Consider the following 15431-nt stretch of genomic DNA (forward strand, 5'->3'; position numbering starts at 1 on the left):
TGACTGAGAAAGCAATCCACAACCCAGTGGTAAATCTCAGATTTAACTAACCTGTGTTCCATTACAATACAGTTCTTAACAGACTATGATCATGGATATTTATTTATTTATTTATTTATTTACTTATTTACTTATTTATTAATTAATTAAATTTTTATACCACCCTTCTCCCGAAGGACTCAGGGCGGTGTACAGCCAAGATAAAAAACCAACAATATAAAAGTTAAAAACAGTTTAAAATTATTAAATAGTTTGGCCAATAATCTAAAATAAAATAACCCATTAAAATAATATTTTAGGCCAGCCCTGCTTGATGGAATAATAATGTTTTAAGGGCGTGGCGAAAAGTACGAAGGTCGGGAATCCGACGAATCTCTGGGGGCAGCTCGTTCCAGAGGGCAGGTGCCCCCACAGAGAAGGCTCTCCCCCTGGGGGTCGCCAGTCGACATATGTTCTTTACAAAAGCAGGAAAACTGAACACATACAGTTATCTCCTGAATGGCCATTCATTTGGAGAACCTTTCTTGAAACTGTACCAAAGAGAGTAAAAATGGTTCACTTTAACCTTATAATGATAACTCAGCAATATTGGGGGTGGGGGGGGTGGCATTTAATTCAGCCTCCAGAAATATAGGACCTTCCGGATGCATTTAGAATACAGTTCTAAAGACTTCCAGGGATCACAGTTACAGCTACAGTCATCATACCCCATTAGACAGCCATACCTCTCTTGCCAAAAATGCTCTATTGAATGGCTACACCTTTTCAAAACAACAGTCCGAAGGTGCCAAATTCATCCACCTGGACACAACAGCCACTGAATTCAAAGGGGCTTCGGTTTGAGTAGGCAGGGGAATCATTACGACAAGGGGAAAAAAATCCAGTCTCTCTGTCTGTGTTTCTTTAAGATCCAATGCACAAAGAAAGCCACAAAAATCCAAGTTTTCCTAGTTCCAAATAGCATCTGCAAATTATGACATACCTAAGCACCAGGGAATCCACCACTTTTAGCAACAGTGGAACTGAAGCGTCTATAGGGATTCTCCAGGTCATGTTTGTCCCAAATGTGCTTTTTTTTCAAGTGGCAACTTGACTTTCTTTGTTTTTCCTTGCAGATGTTTCGCTTCTCATCCAAGAAGCTTCTTCAGTTCTGATAGAAGACAGAATTGAAAAAAGGATCTTGGATGAGAAGCGAAAGGTCTCCAAGGAAAAACAAAGGCAGTCCAGTTGCCTCTTGGAAAAAAAAGCACCTTTTTGGGGGGAATGAAACTGAAGCTAAAACGGGATTGCATTCTAAGAAAAACTTGATTCATAAATTTGCAAACAAGGTGAAGTCTTCAGCAGATCTATCCCTTCCCCAATCTCACGAAATAAAATCAGGACACTACACCTTCTTCTTAAGCACAGCTGGCACATACAAACCATCAAATCTGCCCCCAATCATCAGCTGATGGCAATCCATGACATTTCAATGCCACGCTTCCGCCAGCAAATAAAAATAAAATCTCCAGTACGGCTGAGTAAAAACCTGTGCAACAAGTGAGACGTGGAAGAGAAAATTTTTCATTCCAAATTCCAACATTTCAGGAAGATTCCGGGGACTTTGCTTTTAAAAAAAAAACAAAAACAGAAAGGAAAGCTTCTCCTTCAAACAGCGATTAATAAAACACACAGAAGGTAATAAACTGTAAAAGGAAAAGGGGGGGGACCCCTAAAACAAGCTGCAGCTCTCCAAGCAGGGTGGAAACATTATTTTTTCTTAATTAACCACATTAACTCTGCTTTGAGAAGGCAGGATTCTTCCGCCTGATTAAATAAACTGGGAAGCTCTGAAAAATAATAAGCCGCTTTCAGGGAAAAAAAAAAAACACAGCAGACCCAGGAAGAACCGAGGCTGATCATCCTACCTGACTAATTCTTCTTTTCCTTTTTCCTCTTGGTGCTGGCAACCATGAAACGTGCTGCTCGGTTTTAATAACACCTCTGCCAAAAAAACATTCTCGCCGGAGTGCTTGGAACAGAATGTTGTAGCTTCTCCTTCTCATTTGCTAGAGGAAAGTTAAACCCTTCTAGGAGCGGTTCGCAAGTTTCCCTCCCACTACTTCCTTTAAACCCAAAGAATTTGGCACCCGGCCCTGCTGTCCACCTGTACCGACAAATGGCTTGACTGTATGCCGGTACTCGGCAATATTTGGATGCTCGGTTCTTCCCACCAGTTTGTTGGGTTGTTTGTTTTCTTCTTCTTAAAGAATCCCCTATTTTGGCTCACTTTGCTAACAGGCAAAGAGCTGGAGACAGAGAGAGATTTAAAATCAATCTAAAATCTTAACCCAATGCTATTATTCCATGGCCCATGGTGGTTTTGTCCTTGCTGTCCACCGGCTGCAACCAAACCACTAAGAAATCTGGAGTCTGCCTTATAAATTGATGAGTGGACTGCTGGAATTGTAGCAACAACATCATATAATAAACCAAGGGAGGCGAATCAGCACAAATGGGTTGTGGCAAGGAGGGATTTCGATGCTCTAAGGCAGGGGACCTCCAACCTTGGAAATTGTAAGATTTGTGGACTTCAACTCCCAGAATTCCCCCAGAGCTGGCTGGGGAATTCTGGGAGTTGAAGTCCAGAAGTCTTGAAGTTGTCATGGATGGACACCCCTGCTCTAAAGAACTTGGCTTTTACTTTCTGGGAGGGAGAGAAAAATCAGATCTGGTTTCACAAAACCAGCTCAACTATTATTTGAATGAATGTAATGAGTGAGTGGAAAGAGGCGAATGTTGGTTCAACATCCAGACAAAAGGAACCGGAGGTTTAGTCTTTCGGACTAGCACTGGAGCCCACCAGGGGTGGGTTCTAAATTTTTTTACTAACAGTTCTGTGGGCATGGCTTATTTTGTGGGTGTGGCTTGGAGGTCATGTGACTAGGCGGGCGTGGCTAGCTGGTCAGAGTCATTTCTAAAAGGTCCTCACACTTATGACCAGTCCTCGCACTTACGACCCGACTCATTTGTTTTCTTTTAACACTGATCAGCTGTAGGACGGCCCTTTGAAGCCCCGCGGCAAGAGTTTAAACAGTTTTTTTCCCCTCTAGTCATCAGTTGGGACACAGGAGGCAGCAATAGATTGGGGGTGGGACCAAATAAAAGGTAAGAATAACGTGGGGGGGGTGGGGAGAACCGGTTCGGTGACGTCATATCGTCACCGCTACCGGCTCGGCCGAACCGGACCGAACCGGGAAGTACCCACCACTGGAGCCCACCTTCTCTCTCACCAGAATGGTGGGATGGTCTCCAGAACGAGTCCGAAAGCTCGGAAGATTAAACCTTTGGTGCTGGTGCCCGACCCAGTTTGGATCCTGCAATCCTTCTCCTAACCACTTTCCCCAAAACTTCTCCAAATAAAACAGTGGAGATCTGGTGTTAGGGAGCAGGTGACAAATATGAAAGGAATTTAGAAACCAAAGTGCTAATGGAGAAAACAAACACCTACAGCAGACTTTGGCTAATAAGACTATAAGGGAAAGGATGCTCTCAACACTCCCCAAACACTTCTGCGGTCATACCCACAACAGGTTTCCTCACCTTACCTCCCAGGTAAACTGTGACAGGCATTGCACATCGTGATGGCCCATTTAAGCTTAAAGAAAGGAGGAAGCATGCTTTTTACTCAAGTCCAATTTAAGAATGACTTCAGGCAGTTTCACAAGGGTAGGGAAGAAGCGAAGGCCATGGTGTGTCAGGGAAGGAAGACTAGGGTGGCAAGGCATGGCAGTGACATGACAAACCGCCAATGGGAGTAGGGCCTGTCTTCATTAATGAACTCAACCCACCTTGGCAGAAATCCTGGGGGGGGGAAATAGCTGTAGAATTTTGACACAAGTCTGCGAGGGAGGCAAGATGCGACAAGGGAGCAGACATGCCACATAATGGAAAGACTACTCCCTTAACATATTTGTGTGTGCCACATCACAACCCACGTACAAAAAGGCTCTCTACCGGTAGCATAAACATCACAATTCCTGCTTTGTTGTTATGATTGTCCAATCTCTTCTTAAAAGCCTTCAGGGCAGGGGTGAAATTCAGCAGGTTCTGGAGAACCGGTAGCGGAAATTTTGAGTAGTTCGGAGAACAGGCAAATAACCACCTCTGACTGGCCCCAGTTTGGGGTGGGAATGGAGATTTTGCAGCATCCTTCTCCTGCCACACCCACCAAGCCATACCACGCCCACCAAGCCACACCCACAGATCCGGTAGTAAAAAAATTTGAATTTCACCACTGGCTTGCATCCATCACACTCCTGGTGTAAGAAGAAATATCCTTCTGGGTTCAGCTCCAAGTGGGGAAAAAGACACTGGAAACATGGAGACAGCTTGGAAAGATGGTTTAATGGTGGACAGGACCACATGGTTTGAGTTCCTGAACAGAAAAGGGCCAAGACGCAATGAGTCCCCGGGTTTTATGCCCTCTCTGGCTTTGAACTTCCTGGGGCCCAGAAAGAGTATCCTGATTGGTTGTCAGACTCCCAGGGGGGGGGGTCTTAGCTGGCCTTGCTGGCTGATGTAATCTTCCCAGGTGCCATGTGGTGAGTTTCTGTTGCTAGATGGGTCCTATTGTGTTGCAGATGATGGTCCATTGACAAAGATTGAGTTTCTGCCTCTGGCCCATTGACAAAGGGTGGGGGCAGGAAGATGGGAGCTGCTTCGTCTTTAAAACATGCTTCTCCATTTCTCATCCAGGGAAACATAATATTCTGCCTTTTTAATATTTCCTAAAATATTTCATTCTTCTAGGAAAGGGGTGGGTGCTAACTTCCTACACTGGGATATTGCACTTGGGCAATTTTGTTTTAAAAATTTAAAGGATTGCTGCTCTGGATACCATGCCCCAGACTGTAAATATTGGAAAGTTTGAAAAAAAAAAGAAAAAAAGCTTTGTCAGCACTACAAACTATCATTTATCCACATAGATGTAGTCCTCTACTTACGGCCAAAATTGAGCCCAGGATTTTTGTTATTAAGTGGGACATTTGTTAAGTGAATTTTGCTCTGTTTTACTACTTCTCTTGCCACGGTGGTTAAGTGAACCACGGCAGTTGCTAAGTTAGTAACAAGGTTGTTAAGTGAATCTGACTGACTTTGCTTGTCAGAAGGTCGCAAAAGGGGATCACTTGACCCCAGGACACTGCGGCGGTCATAAATGTGAACCAGTTGCCAAGCATCTGAATTTTGAACGGGTGACCATGGGGATGTTGTAATGGTTGTAAGTGTGAAAAACGGTCGTTAAGTCCCTTTTTTTCGGTGCTGGTTGTAACTTTGAATGGTCACTGAATGAACTGTTAAGTCGAGGACTACTTGTAATTGGCCCAAAAAAGAGGTCTTATGACCAGGATTCAAAGTTGAGACAGCCCAGCCCCTTTTGTGATGACAAGGATGAACTTCAGGCACTTGAAAATATGGCTGCACTTAGGGCTGCTATTTGGACTGTCCTGACCACATTTTACGACAATTTTGCAGAAAATTGGGAATTGTTGTTGTTGTTAGTTGTGAAGTCATGTCTGACCCATAGCGACCCCATGGACAACATTCCTCCAGGCCTTCCTGTCCTCTACCATCCTCTGGAGTCCATTTAAGCTCACGCCGACTGCTTCAGTGACTCCATCCAGCCACCTCGTTCTTTGTCGTCCCCTTCTTCTTTTGCCCTCCATCGTTCCCAGCATTAGGCTTCTCATCTCCAGTGAGTCCTTCCTTCTCATTAGGTGGCCAAATTATTTGAGTTTCCTCTTCAGGATCTGGCCTTCTAAAGAGCAGTCAGGATTGATCTCCTCTAGGACTGACCGATGGCCTTGCAGTCCAAGGGACTCAGGAGTCTTCTCCAGCACCAGAGTTCAAAGCAGGGGTGGGTTCTAATTTTTTTTGCTACCGGTTCTGTGGGCGTGGCTTATTTTGTGGGTGTGGCTTGGAGGTCATGTGACTAGGTGGGCGTGGCTAGCTGGTCAGTCATTTCTGGAAGGTCCTCGCACTTACGACCAGTCCTCACACTTACGACCCGACTCATTTGTTTGCTTTTAACCCTGATCAGCTGTAGGGCGGCCCTTTGAAGCCCCACGGCAAGAGTTTAAACAGTTTTTTTCCCTCTAGTCATCAGCTGGGACTCAGGAGGCAGCAATAGATTGGGGGTGGGACCAAATAAAAGGTAAGAATAACGTGGGTGGGGGGGAGGATGGGGGAGAGGAGAACCGGTTCGGTGACGTCATATCGTCACCGCTACCGGCTCGGCAGAACCAGAACGAACCGGGAGGAACCCACCACTGGTTCAAAGGCCTCCATTCTTTGGCCCTCAGCCTTCCTTATGGTCCAACTTTCTACTGGGACTTACTTCACGCTTTTGGCAAAATTGTGCCCATTGCAAACCACTGATTTGCTTAATGACTGCAGTATTCACTTAACAACCGTCGCCAAACCACTATTATTATTACATAGGACAACAATGTGCAGGCTCCATTACGGTTGTATGTCAAGGACTACAGGTAGCCCTCGACTTATGAACACAATCAAGCCCAACGTTTATGTTGTTAAGTGAGAAATGTGTTAAGTGAGTTTTGTCCCATTTTACGACTTTCCTCACCGCATTTGTTAAGTGAATCACTGCAGTTCTTAAATTAGTAACACGGTTGTTAAGCGAATCTGGTTCCCCCCGTTGACTTTGCTTGTCAGAAGGTCGCAAAAGGGGATCCCGTGACCCCGGGACATTGTAACCATCATAAATGTGAGTCAGTTGTCCAGCATTCGAATGTAAAGCACGTGACCGTGGGGGATGCTGCAATGGTCATTAAGTGTGAAAAAACGTCATAAGTCACTTTTTAAAGGGCTGATGTAACTACAAACGGTCACTAAATCTAACTGCTGTAAGTCGAGGACTACCTGTTCTTTTATAAAGCATTGAGATGCATTAGACTAAAAAGCCAATGCTGGATTAGACAAAGTCATAATCAAAGGCTTGTGACAATCAGATGTAACACTGACATTAGCAGAAGGGGGAAAAAAACTGAAGTGGACCAGAAAGCGATGAAACTTGGGCAGAATTACGGTTCTGTCTTTGTTAATATTGGCTCTGCTGTCACAACATGCTTAATCGGGACAGTTAAATGCTTAATCAACTCCTGCATTTGTACAACGTGCTAAGCTTGGTTAGTTTTATCCTGATTATTCGGGGGTAGCAATTTGTTTGGCTGAGTGTTTGCTTAACCTGCATGATTCAGAACATTGTGCAAAGCCAGGAAATGGATTAATCTCAATAATAAAGTTGAGGGCGGTTACACCAAGGTAGCCATTATGTTCCCTGCCTCAGAATAGCGGGAGATCTACCTATTTGCAGCAATCATACATATTTCTCGCTGAAATGCAGCTAAGGATACAAAAAAATAAGAAGGGGGATCAGGAGGTCACGATGGGTTTGTCAACAAGTGGTTTACGGGTAGTAATAGCACTTAGACTTATATATCGCTTTACAGTGCTTTTACAACCCTCTCTAAGAGTCAGCCTATTGCCCCCAACAATCTGGGTCCTCATTTTACCCACCTCGGAAGGATGGAAGGCTGAGTCAACCTTGAGCACTGTCAGGATTGAACCCGTGACAGTGAGCAGTGAGTTAGCCTGCAATACTGCATTCTAAGCACTGTGCCACCCCGGATCCTTCCTTCCTTCCTTCCTTCCTTCCTTCCTTCCTTCCTTCCTTCCTTCCTTCCTTCCTTCCTTCCTTCCTTCCTTCCTTCCTTCCTTCCTTCCTTCCTTCCTTCCCTCCCTCCCTCCCTCCCTCCCTCCCTCCCTCCCTAAGAGCCTTGGTAGTACAGTGGTCTAAAGTACCCTGTTATTAAGACCAGCTGCCTGCAATTACTGCAGGTTCGAATCTCGCCAGGCTCAAGGTTGACTCAGCCTTCCATCCTTTCAAAGGTAGGTAAATTGAGGACCCAGTTTGTGGGGAAATAAGCTGACTTTGTATAAATATATATAAAAGTATGAAGGCTATTGCTTAGCGCATTGTAAGCCGCCCTGAGTCTCCGGAGAAGGGCGGCATATAAATCAAATTAAAAAAAAAAAAATCCCTTCACAATAGCACTTAAACTTATATACCACTTCACAGTTCTTTATAGCCCTCTCTAAGCGGTTTACAGAGTCAGCCTCTTGCCCCCAACAATCTGGGTCCTCATTTTACCCACCTCGGAAGGATGGAAGGCTGAGTCAACCTTCAGCCTGGTGAGATTCGAACTGCCGAATGGCTGGCAGAATTAGCCTGCAGTACTGCATTCTAACCACTGCAGCACCATGGCTCAGATAGTCCTTGACTTACGACCATTCATTTAGCGAGCGTTTGAAGTCACAACAGCACCGGAAAAAGTGACTGATGACCGTTTCTCGCATGACCGTTGCAGCATCCCCTTGGTCACGTGATCAAAATTCGGGCACTTGGAAACTGGCATGTATTTATGACTGCTACACTGCCCCGGGGTCACGAGACCTTCATATCAGGGGTGAAATTCAGCAGGTTCTGACAGGTTCTGGAGAACCAGTAGCGGAAATTTTGAGTAGTTCGGAGAACCAGCAAATACCACCACTGGCTGGCCCCAGAGTGGGGTGGGAATGGAGATTTTGCAATATCCTTCCCCTGCCACGCCCACCAAGCCACGCCCACCAAGCCACGCGTACAGAACCAGTAGTAATAAAATTTGAATTTCACCACTGCCTCATATGTAAAGAGCCTTGATAGTACAGTGGTTTAATGCACCCTGTTATTAACACAGCTGCTTGCAATTTCTGCTGGTTCGAATCTCTCCAAGGCTCAAGGTTGACTCAGCCTTCCATCCTTTCTAAGGTAGGTGAAATGAGGACCCAGTTTGTGGGGGCAATAAGCTGACTTTGTATAAAATATACAAAAAGTATGAAGGCTATTGCTTAACGCATTGTAAGCCGCCCTGAGTCTCCGGAGAAGGGCGGCATATAAATCAAATTAAAAAAAAAAACCTTCCCAGTTGGCTTCCGACAAGCAAAGTCAGTGGGAGAAGCCAAATTAGCTTAACGATTACATATTTCACTTAACAACTGTAGCAAAAAAAAAAAAAAAAAAGGTTGTAAAATGGGGCAAAATTCACTTAACAAGTGCCTTGCTCGGCAACAGAAATTTTGGTCTCAATTGTGGTTGTTAAGACAAAGACTACCAGTAAAACGAATTATGGTTTCATGGAGTAGCTGGGCCCTACATCAAGCCATCGTTTTGAAGTAATTCCAGCTAAGTGAGGATTTGGCGTGTTAGCCCCACGTCTCTAATCACTGTGCCCGATCATTTGCAAGGGAGTAGAACTATTCACAGAAATGTTCGCTGGTTGTTGATTGGATCACAGTTGACTCAATTAATCAGGTGTCAGGATTCAGTCCTAAGCACAGAGATTTGATTTGCACACCACGCCAGGCTAAAAATGTGTTTGGCTACTTTGTGGTTCTAACCACCCAGTGAGATGAAGGGTGTTAACTAGGCTGATGTGTATCAAAGAGTGGATCACACCTTTAAATGATTTCTTTTGCAAGAAACCCACAGGGAGAGGCCGAACTTTACCCACTTTGACCTGGTAGAGTTTGGATTTTATTGTTTATTCGTATCGGCACCGAGGGACAAATTTTAAACCAGTGCCACCACATCTGAAGGCGAATGCCGTCTTATTTAGTCCAAGGGCTTCGATTGCAGGTCAGCTGGCTTTGTGAGAAATTCAGAAGTACGGTACAGATAGTCCTCGACTTACAACAGTTCATTTAATGACCATTCAAAGTTACAACGGCACTGAAAAAAGTGACATGGGTGTTTTTCACACCACAATTGCAGCATCCCCGTGAGCAAACTTCAAATGCTTCATATTTATGACGGCTGCAGTGTCCCAGTCCCATGTGATCATCTTTTACGACAGTCTGACAAGCAACAGCAATGGGGATTCACGTAAGGACCATGTCACCAATTTAACGACTGCTGTGATTCACTTAACAACTGTGGCAAGAACGGTCGTAAAGTGGAGCAAACCTCAATTATCTTGCTTAGCAGTGGAAAGTTTGGGCTCATTTGCAGCCGTAAGTTGAGGTCTACCTATATAACACTTTAGATTGAACTTTGGAAGGGATCCTATCTTAGAATCATATTTCCAGGTCAACTTCCTGCTCTGCGTCTTAAACCAATATATTGGTTTAGAGAAAGGTTCAGTGACTCTTTTGCCCTTATATGGAAACCATTTACAATTCCCAGGTGGACTTTTGTGTATTCAACAACATCAGTAACAGTGACAGAGTTGGAAAGGACCTTGGAGGTCATCTAGTCGAACCCCCTCCTTACGCAGGAGACCTGTACTAGGGATTCGAACTGCTGAACCACCGGCCTTTCTGATTGACAAGTGACAAGAGAGTGGCTCAGTGTCTTAGCCACTTTCAGCTTAGTTGTTTTCTTGCAAACATTTCATTACCTTACCTAGGTAACATAATCAGTGCTGAGAAGAGAGTGGGGTTTGGGAGGAGGAGGAAGGGGGGGGAGGAAGACAAGGAGGAGGAGGAGGAGGAGAACTGTGGGTCCTTGGTGCTCTCTGAGCTTGGTTGTTTTCTTGCAAACATTTCATTACCCTAACTAGGTAACATAATCAGTGCTGAGAAGAGAGTGGGGTTTGGGAGGAGGAGGAGGAGGAAGTGGGGGGAGGAAGAAGACAAGGAGGAGGAGGAGGAGGAGGAGGAGGAGGAGGAGGAGGAGGAGGAGGAGAAGGAGGAGAATTGTGGGTCCTTGGTGCTCTCTGAGCTTGCTTGTCTTCTTGCAGACAATACCCCAACTAGGTAACATCAGCAGGGCTGAGAAGAGTGTGGGTTTTGGGAGGAGGAGGAAGGGGGGGGAGGAAGACGAGGAGGAGGAGGAGGAGGAGGAGAACTGTGGGTCCTTGGTGCTCTCTGAGCTTGGTTGTTTTCTTGCAAATGTTTCGTTACCAGGGGTGGGTTCTAATTTTTTTTTTACTACCGGTTCTGTGAGCGTGGCTTATTTTGTGGGTGTGGCTTGGAGGTCATGTGATTAGGTGGGCGTGGCTAGTTGGCCAGAGTCATTTCTGGAAGGTTCTCGCACTTACGACCAGTCCTCGCACTTACGACCCGACTCATTTGTTTGCTTTTAACACTGATCAGCTGTAGGGCGGCCCTTTGAAGCCCCACGGCAAGAGTTTAAACAGTTTTTTCCCCTCTAGCCATCAGCTGGGACTCAGGAGGCAGCAATAGATTGGGGGTGGGGCCAAATAAAAGGTAAGAATAACGTGGGTGGGGAGGGAGGGCTGGGGAGGGAGAACCGGTTCGGTGACGTCATATCGTCACCGCTACCGGCTCGGCCGAATCGGACCGAACCGGGAGGAACCCACCACTGTTTGTTACCCTAAGTAGGTAACATAATCAGTGCCAGTGCTGGTTAGAACAATATGATCTATTTGGGATGCACAAATCCAAATGATGACTAAGTGGCCGCAGAAGACGCACAGAACCACCAATCTAGCAATCATCCAAGTTTTACAGCCCAGATATGGCTGTTGTAATTCTTACGGCTAGACCTGAAATACCGGCCATTAGAAACCAAGCAGTACACCATCAACAACCATAACATTAGGAATTATAACATCGGTAACAAAATGCGGGAAATAAAAATAAAGTGAAATAAAGTCCTTGGCTTACAACCATATATCTAGCAACCGTTCAAAGTTAAAAAGACACTGAAAAAAGTGACTTATGGCTGTTTTTCACACTTAAACCTGTTGCAGCTTCCCCATGGTCACGTGATCAAAACTGAAGACGCTTGGCAACTGGTATGTATTTCTGACGGTTGCAGTGTCCCCGGGATCATGCAATCAGCTTTTGCGTCGAAGCAAAGTCAATGGGGAAGCCAGATTCACTCAGCAACGTTTTTACTACCTTAACAACTTCAGTGATTCACTTAACAACTGTGGCAAGAACGGTGGAGCAAAATGGAGCAAAACGTACGAAAATACTATCTTACTTAGCAACAGAAATTTTGGGCGCAATTGAGGTCGTAAACTGAGGACTACCTGTAATACAGAAATAGTGATAAAAATATATATAAATGGTCAACCAAGAACTGAGTTCAGTTCCTAGAAAAGAGTCAATTAGATATCATCATAATTTAAAATCAGCATTTTGAAAACTTAAATCTGGAACCCACTGCCGCTTTCAAAAACTTTCCTAACTCTCAAAACCCTGTTTGGTAAACAGAAGCATGATAAAATTAAATGAGAAATGACACACAATTCTTTTTTTTTTTTTTTGAAAAGACTCTGGTAAGAAGCTGTGCTATTGTTGCTCCAAATTCTTAAGCCTAGCAGTTGAGTTCTTGTGATAGAATGGTTAGAATCAACGCTGGTTGGCGAACTTTTATTATTTTAAAGAAATCTTTGCCAAAGTAAAACCCCAATACAGGTAGTCCTTGACTTACGTCGACAATGACTAGAAGACCTCCAAGGTCCCTTTCAACTCTGTTATTCTATTCTATTCGCAGAAGCCATTCTCTTGACATATCAGCAGCTCGTTCAGTTATGACTAACGATGTTTCCCTCGTGCCAACGAGTTGGGTGAGGTTTGACATTAATTGCAGAGGTTGAACATGCTTGGATAGACATACGCCGGGGCACCGAGAATGTTTTGAAAGACTTGGGTTTCTGAATGTCCTCCTCCCCTCCCATCTTTCCCTGAAAATCCCACACCCATTTCACTATCAGCAGCTACTCCGGCTCCTGGGTTTCTAAGGAGTGTCAGGGTATATTAATCAGCAAAAAGTTCAGAGCAACCCCTATGCCAGATAAGGTAGAATCAAAACCTGGGCAGCGTCCAGTGAATGCCATCCAGGCCAGGCTTGTAAAGGCACAGTAGAAATTTTCCCCTCCCCGACAGCCATTGTGCAGAGATCCTCCCTTCGGCAGCTGGCTGCATGCCTACGGGACAGCCCCCCCCACCCCCCAAATCCCAGATTTATGAGAACGGTGTGAGATGCAAAGAAATAATAATAAAAGTTCCCCACTCCCTTGTAAAGTGATTCACAGCTGGATGGAGCTGGTCCAAATATTCTGTGTGTGAGGTTTGCAGGGTTGAATGAGATATGAGTCTTTCCAAAGGTACACAACCTGAATTTTATGGAGCAAACGTTCTATTTTTCCCTCCTATGGAGTGGCTGGAGTGACCATGGTTGCCAGAGACCTTTTGTTCCTCCCCCTGGAGGTTTTTAAGATTTTAAAAGGTTTTTAAGGTTTTTAAGAAGAGATTGGGCAATCATTGCTCTGAAATGATTTCACAATTGAAATCGTGATTGAAATCACTAGTAAAAAGGCTTGATTTAAATCAACTCGATTTAAATCATAATTTTTAAAGAGCAACGGTCATCTCTGCTACTCCTTTGACCCACTGTTGACTCACCGATAGTCCCAGTGTTGCAGAATATACAGCCTCCTGCTACATAACTAAGCTCCGTTTCATGCTGAATCAACCAAATTACTTATGTATCTTAAATAGAAAACTATCTTACGATAGATTTTTACCCCAAAAGTTTTTTATTAAAATAAATTCGATAAAAATAAAAAAAATCTGATTTAAATCAAAAAATTCTGATTTAAATTTTTAAAAAATCTGATTTTTTTTATTTTTTTAAAAAAAAATCATTGATTTTTATCCACCCTGGCCGTGATGGCGAACCTATGGCATGCGTGCCACAGGTGGCACACAGAGCCATATTGGTGGGCACATGAGCTCAGCTGATTTTCAGGCCTTCTGGGCCACCCAGAAATAGGGAAACAGGCTGTTTCCTGCCTCCAGGGGGCCTGGGTGGATGGGGAAGGCCCGTTTTTTGCTCTCCCCAGGCTCCAGAGACTCTCTAGAAGCCTGGGGAGGGTGAAAACGGTATTCCCCACCCCCCAGAAGCCATCTGGAGGCCAGAAACGGCCCGTTTGCCAACTTCCAGAAGTCGGCAAATGGGCTGTTTCTGGCCTCTGGAGGGCCTCGGGGGGGGGGAGGCCGTTTTTGCCCTCCCCAGGCTCCTAGAGAGGCTCTGGAGCCTGGGGAGATCGCATGCCAAAAGCATGGGGAGCATGGGGCGCATAGAATTAAGGGTGTCGGCACACACACGCGTGACCCCCCCACTTTTGGCACAAGATGGCAAAAAGTTTAGTCATCACTGTTATAGGGTTTCCTGCTTCAGCAGAGGGGTTGGACTAGAAGACCTCCAAGAGCCCTTCCCACTCTGTTTTATTCTGTAATAGTGTAACAGAATAACAGAATTGGAAGAGACCTCGGAGCAGGGCTGGGCTGCTGGGGGTTCGCAGGGGTTCGGGAGAACCTCTAGCTAAGATTCTGTGCAGTTCGGAGAACCCCAAAATCCCACTCCTGGATGGCCCCGCCCACCCCACCCCACCCCTCCCAGGAGTCCATACCCGGCCCATTTTGGATGCAGGTAAGTACAGGGTTTCCGGCCTCCAGAGGGCCTCTGGAGCCCGGGGAGGCTGTTTTCACTCTCCCAGAGGCTCAAGGAAAACCTCCAGAGCCAGGGGAAGGCAAAATGTCCCGCCCCCCGGTGCAGGAGGCCGACTAGGCCATGCCCACCCTGGCCACACCCACCCAGCAACCAGACAGAGAACCCCTTCTTAAATTTTTGAAGCCCAACCCTGCCTCAGAGGTCTTCGTCCAACCCACCCACCCACTTTTTTTGCCCTCCCAGAGGGCAAAAAGAAAACCTCCGGGGCCCAGGAAGGGCAAAAACGCCCCTCCCCCCACCATGGTGCAGGAGGCCGACTATGCCACGTCCACGATGGCCACGCCCATCCAGTCATCAGGCAGACAACCCCTTGCTAATATTTTTGAAGCCCATCGCTGGATAGAACATCTGTCACTAAGTGATGCGGTTAATAAGTGAGCTGTGCCCAATTTTATGACTTGTTTGCTAAAGATGTTAAGCGAATCTGGCTTCCCCCACTCACTTTGCTTGTTGGAAAAACCCCCAAGAAGGTCGCAAACGACAATCACAGGACCCTGGGCCACCGCAACCATTGTAAACACATCTGGCTGTCAAGCACCAGAATTTTGATCTCGTGACTATGGTGTAAGCATGAAGACCGCTCATTACTTCTACAGCCACTTCGTAACTTCGAACGGTTGTTAAATGAATGGTTGTAAATTGAGGACTATCTATATAATGCGGTCTGGATTTGGGCTGTCAGCCGAATCACCCACCCTCTAACTCCACTTCCTGGAGTGATCAGCCAATTCTTTAACATCCTTTGTTTGTTTGCTTTTATTGAATCCTTTGGGGCAGGGATGAAATCCAGCAGGTTCTGGAGAACCGGTAGCGGAAATTTTGAGCAGTTCGGAGAATTGGCAGA

The 15431-nt window shown here is 45.5% G+C and overlaps 1 protein-coding gene across 2 annotated transcripts in view; it reads right to left on the minus strand.

Moving 5' to 3' along the window:
* ZBTB7C (zinc finger and BTB domain containing 7C) overlaps positions 1–15431 on the minus strand; it is a 183495-nt gene that overhangs the window by 122557 nt on the left and 45507 nt on the right. The window contains exon 1 of one of the 2 annotated variants that reach the window (XM_034403867.3): positions 1908–2156. The exons of the other annotated variant lie outside the window; for it this stretch is intronic. The gene's annotated coding sequence lies outside the window, so the exon portion shown is untranslated. Of the gene's footprint in view, positions 1–1907; positions 2157–15431 lie in introns of those variants that run through there. 2 annotated transcript variants of the gene reach the window in all.

Source organism: Pantherophis guttatus, chromosome 2, assembly GCF_059756535.1.
Source record: "Pantherophis guttatus breed Tessera chromosome 2, ASM5975653v1, whole genome shotgun sequence".
NCBI lineage: Eukaryota > Metazoa > Chordata > Lepidosauria > Squamata > Colubridae > Pantherophis > Pantherophis guttatus.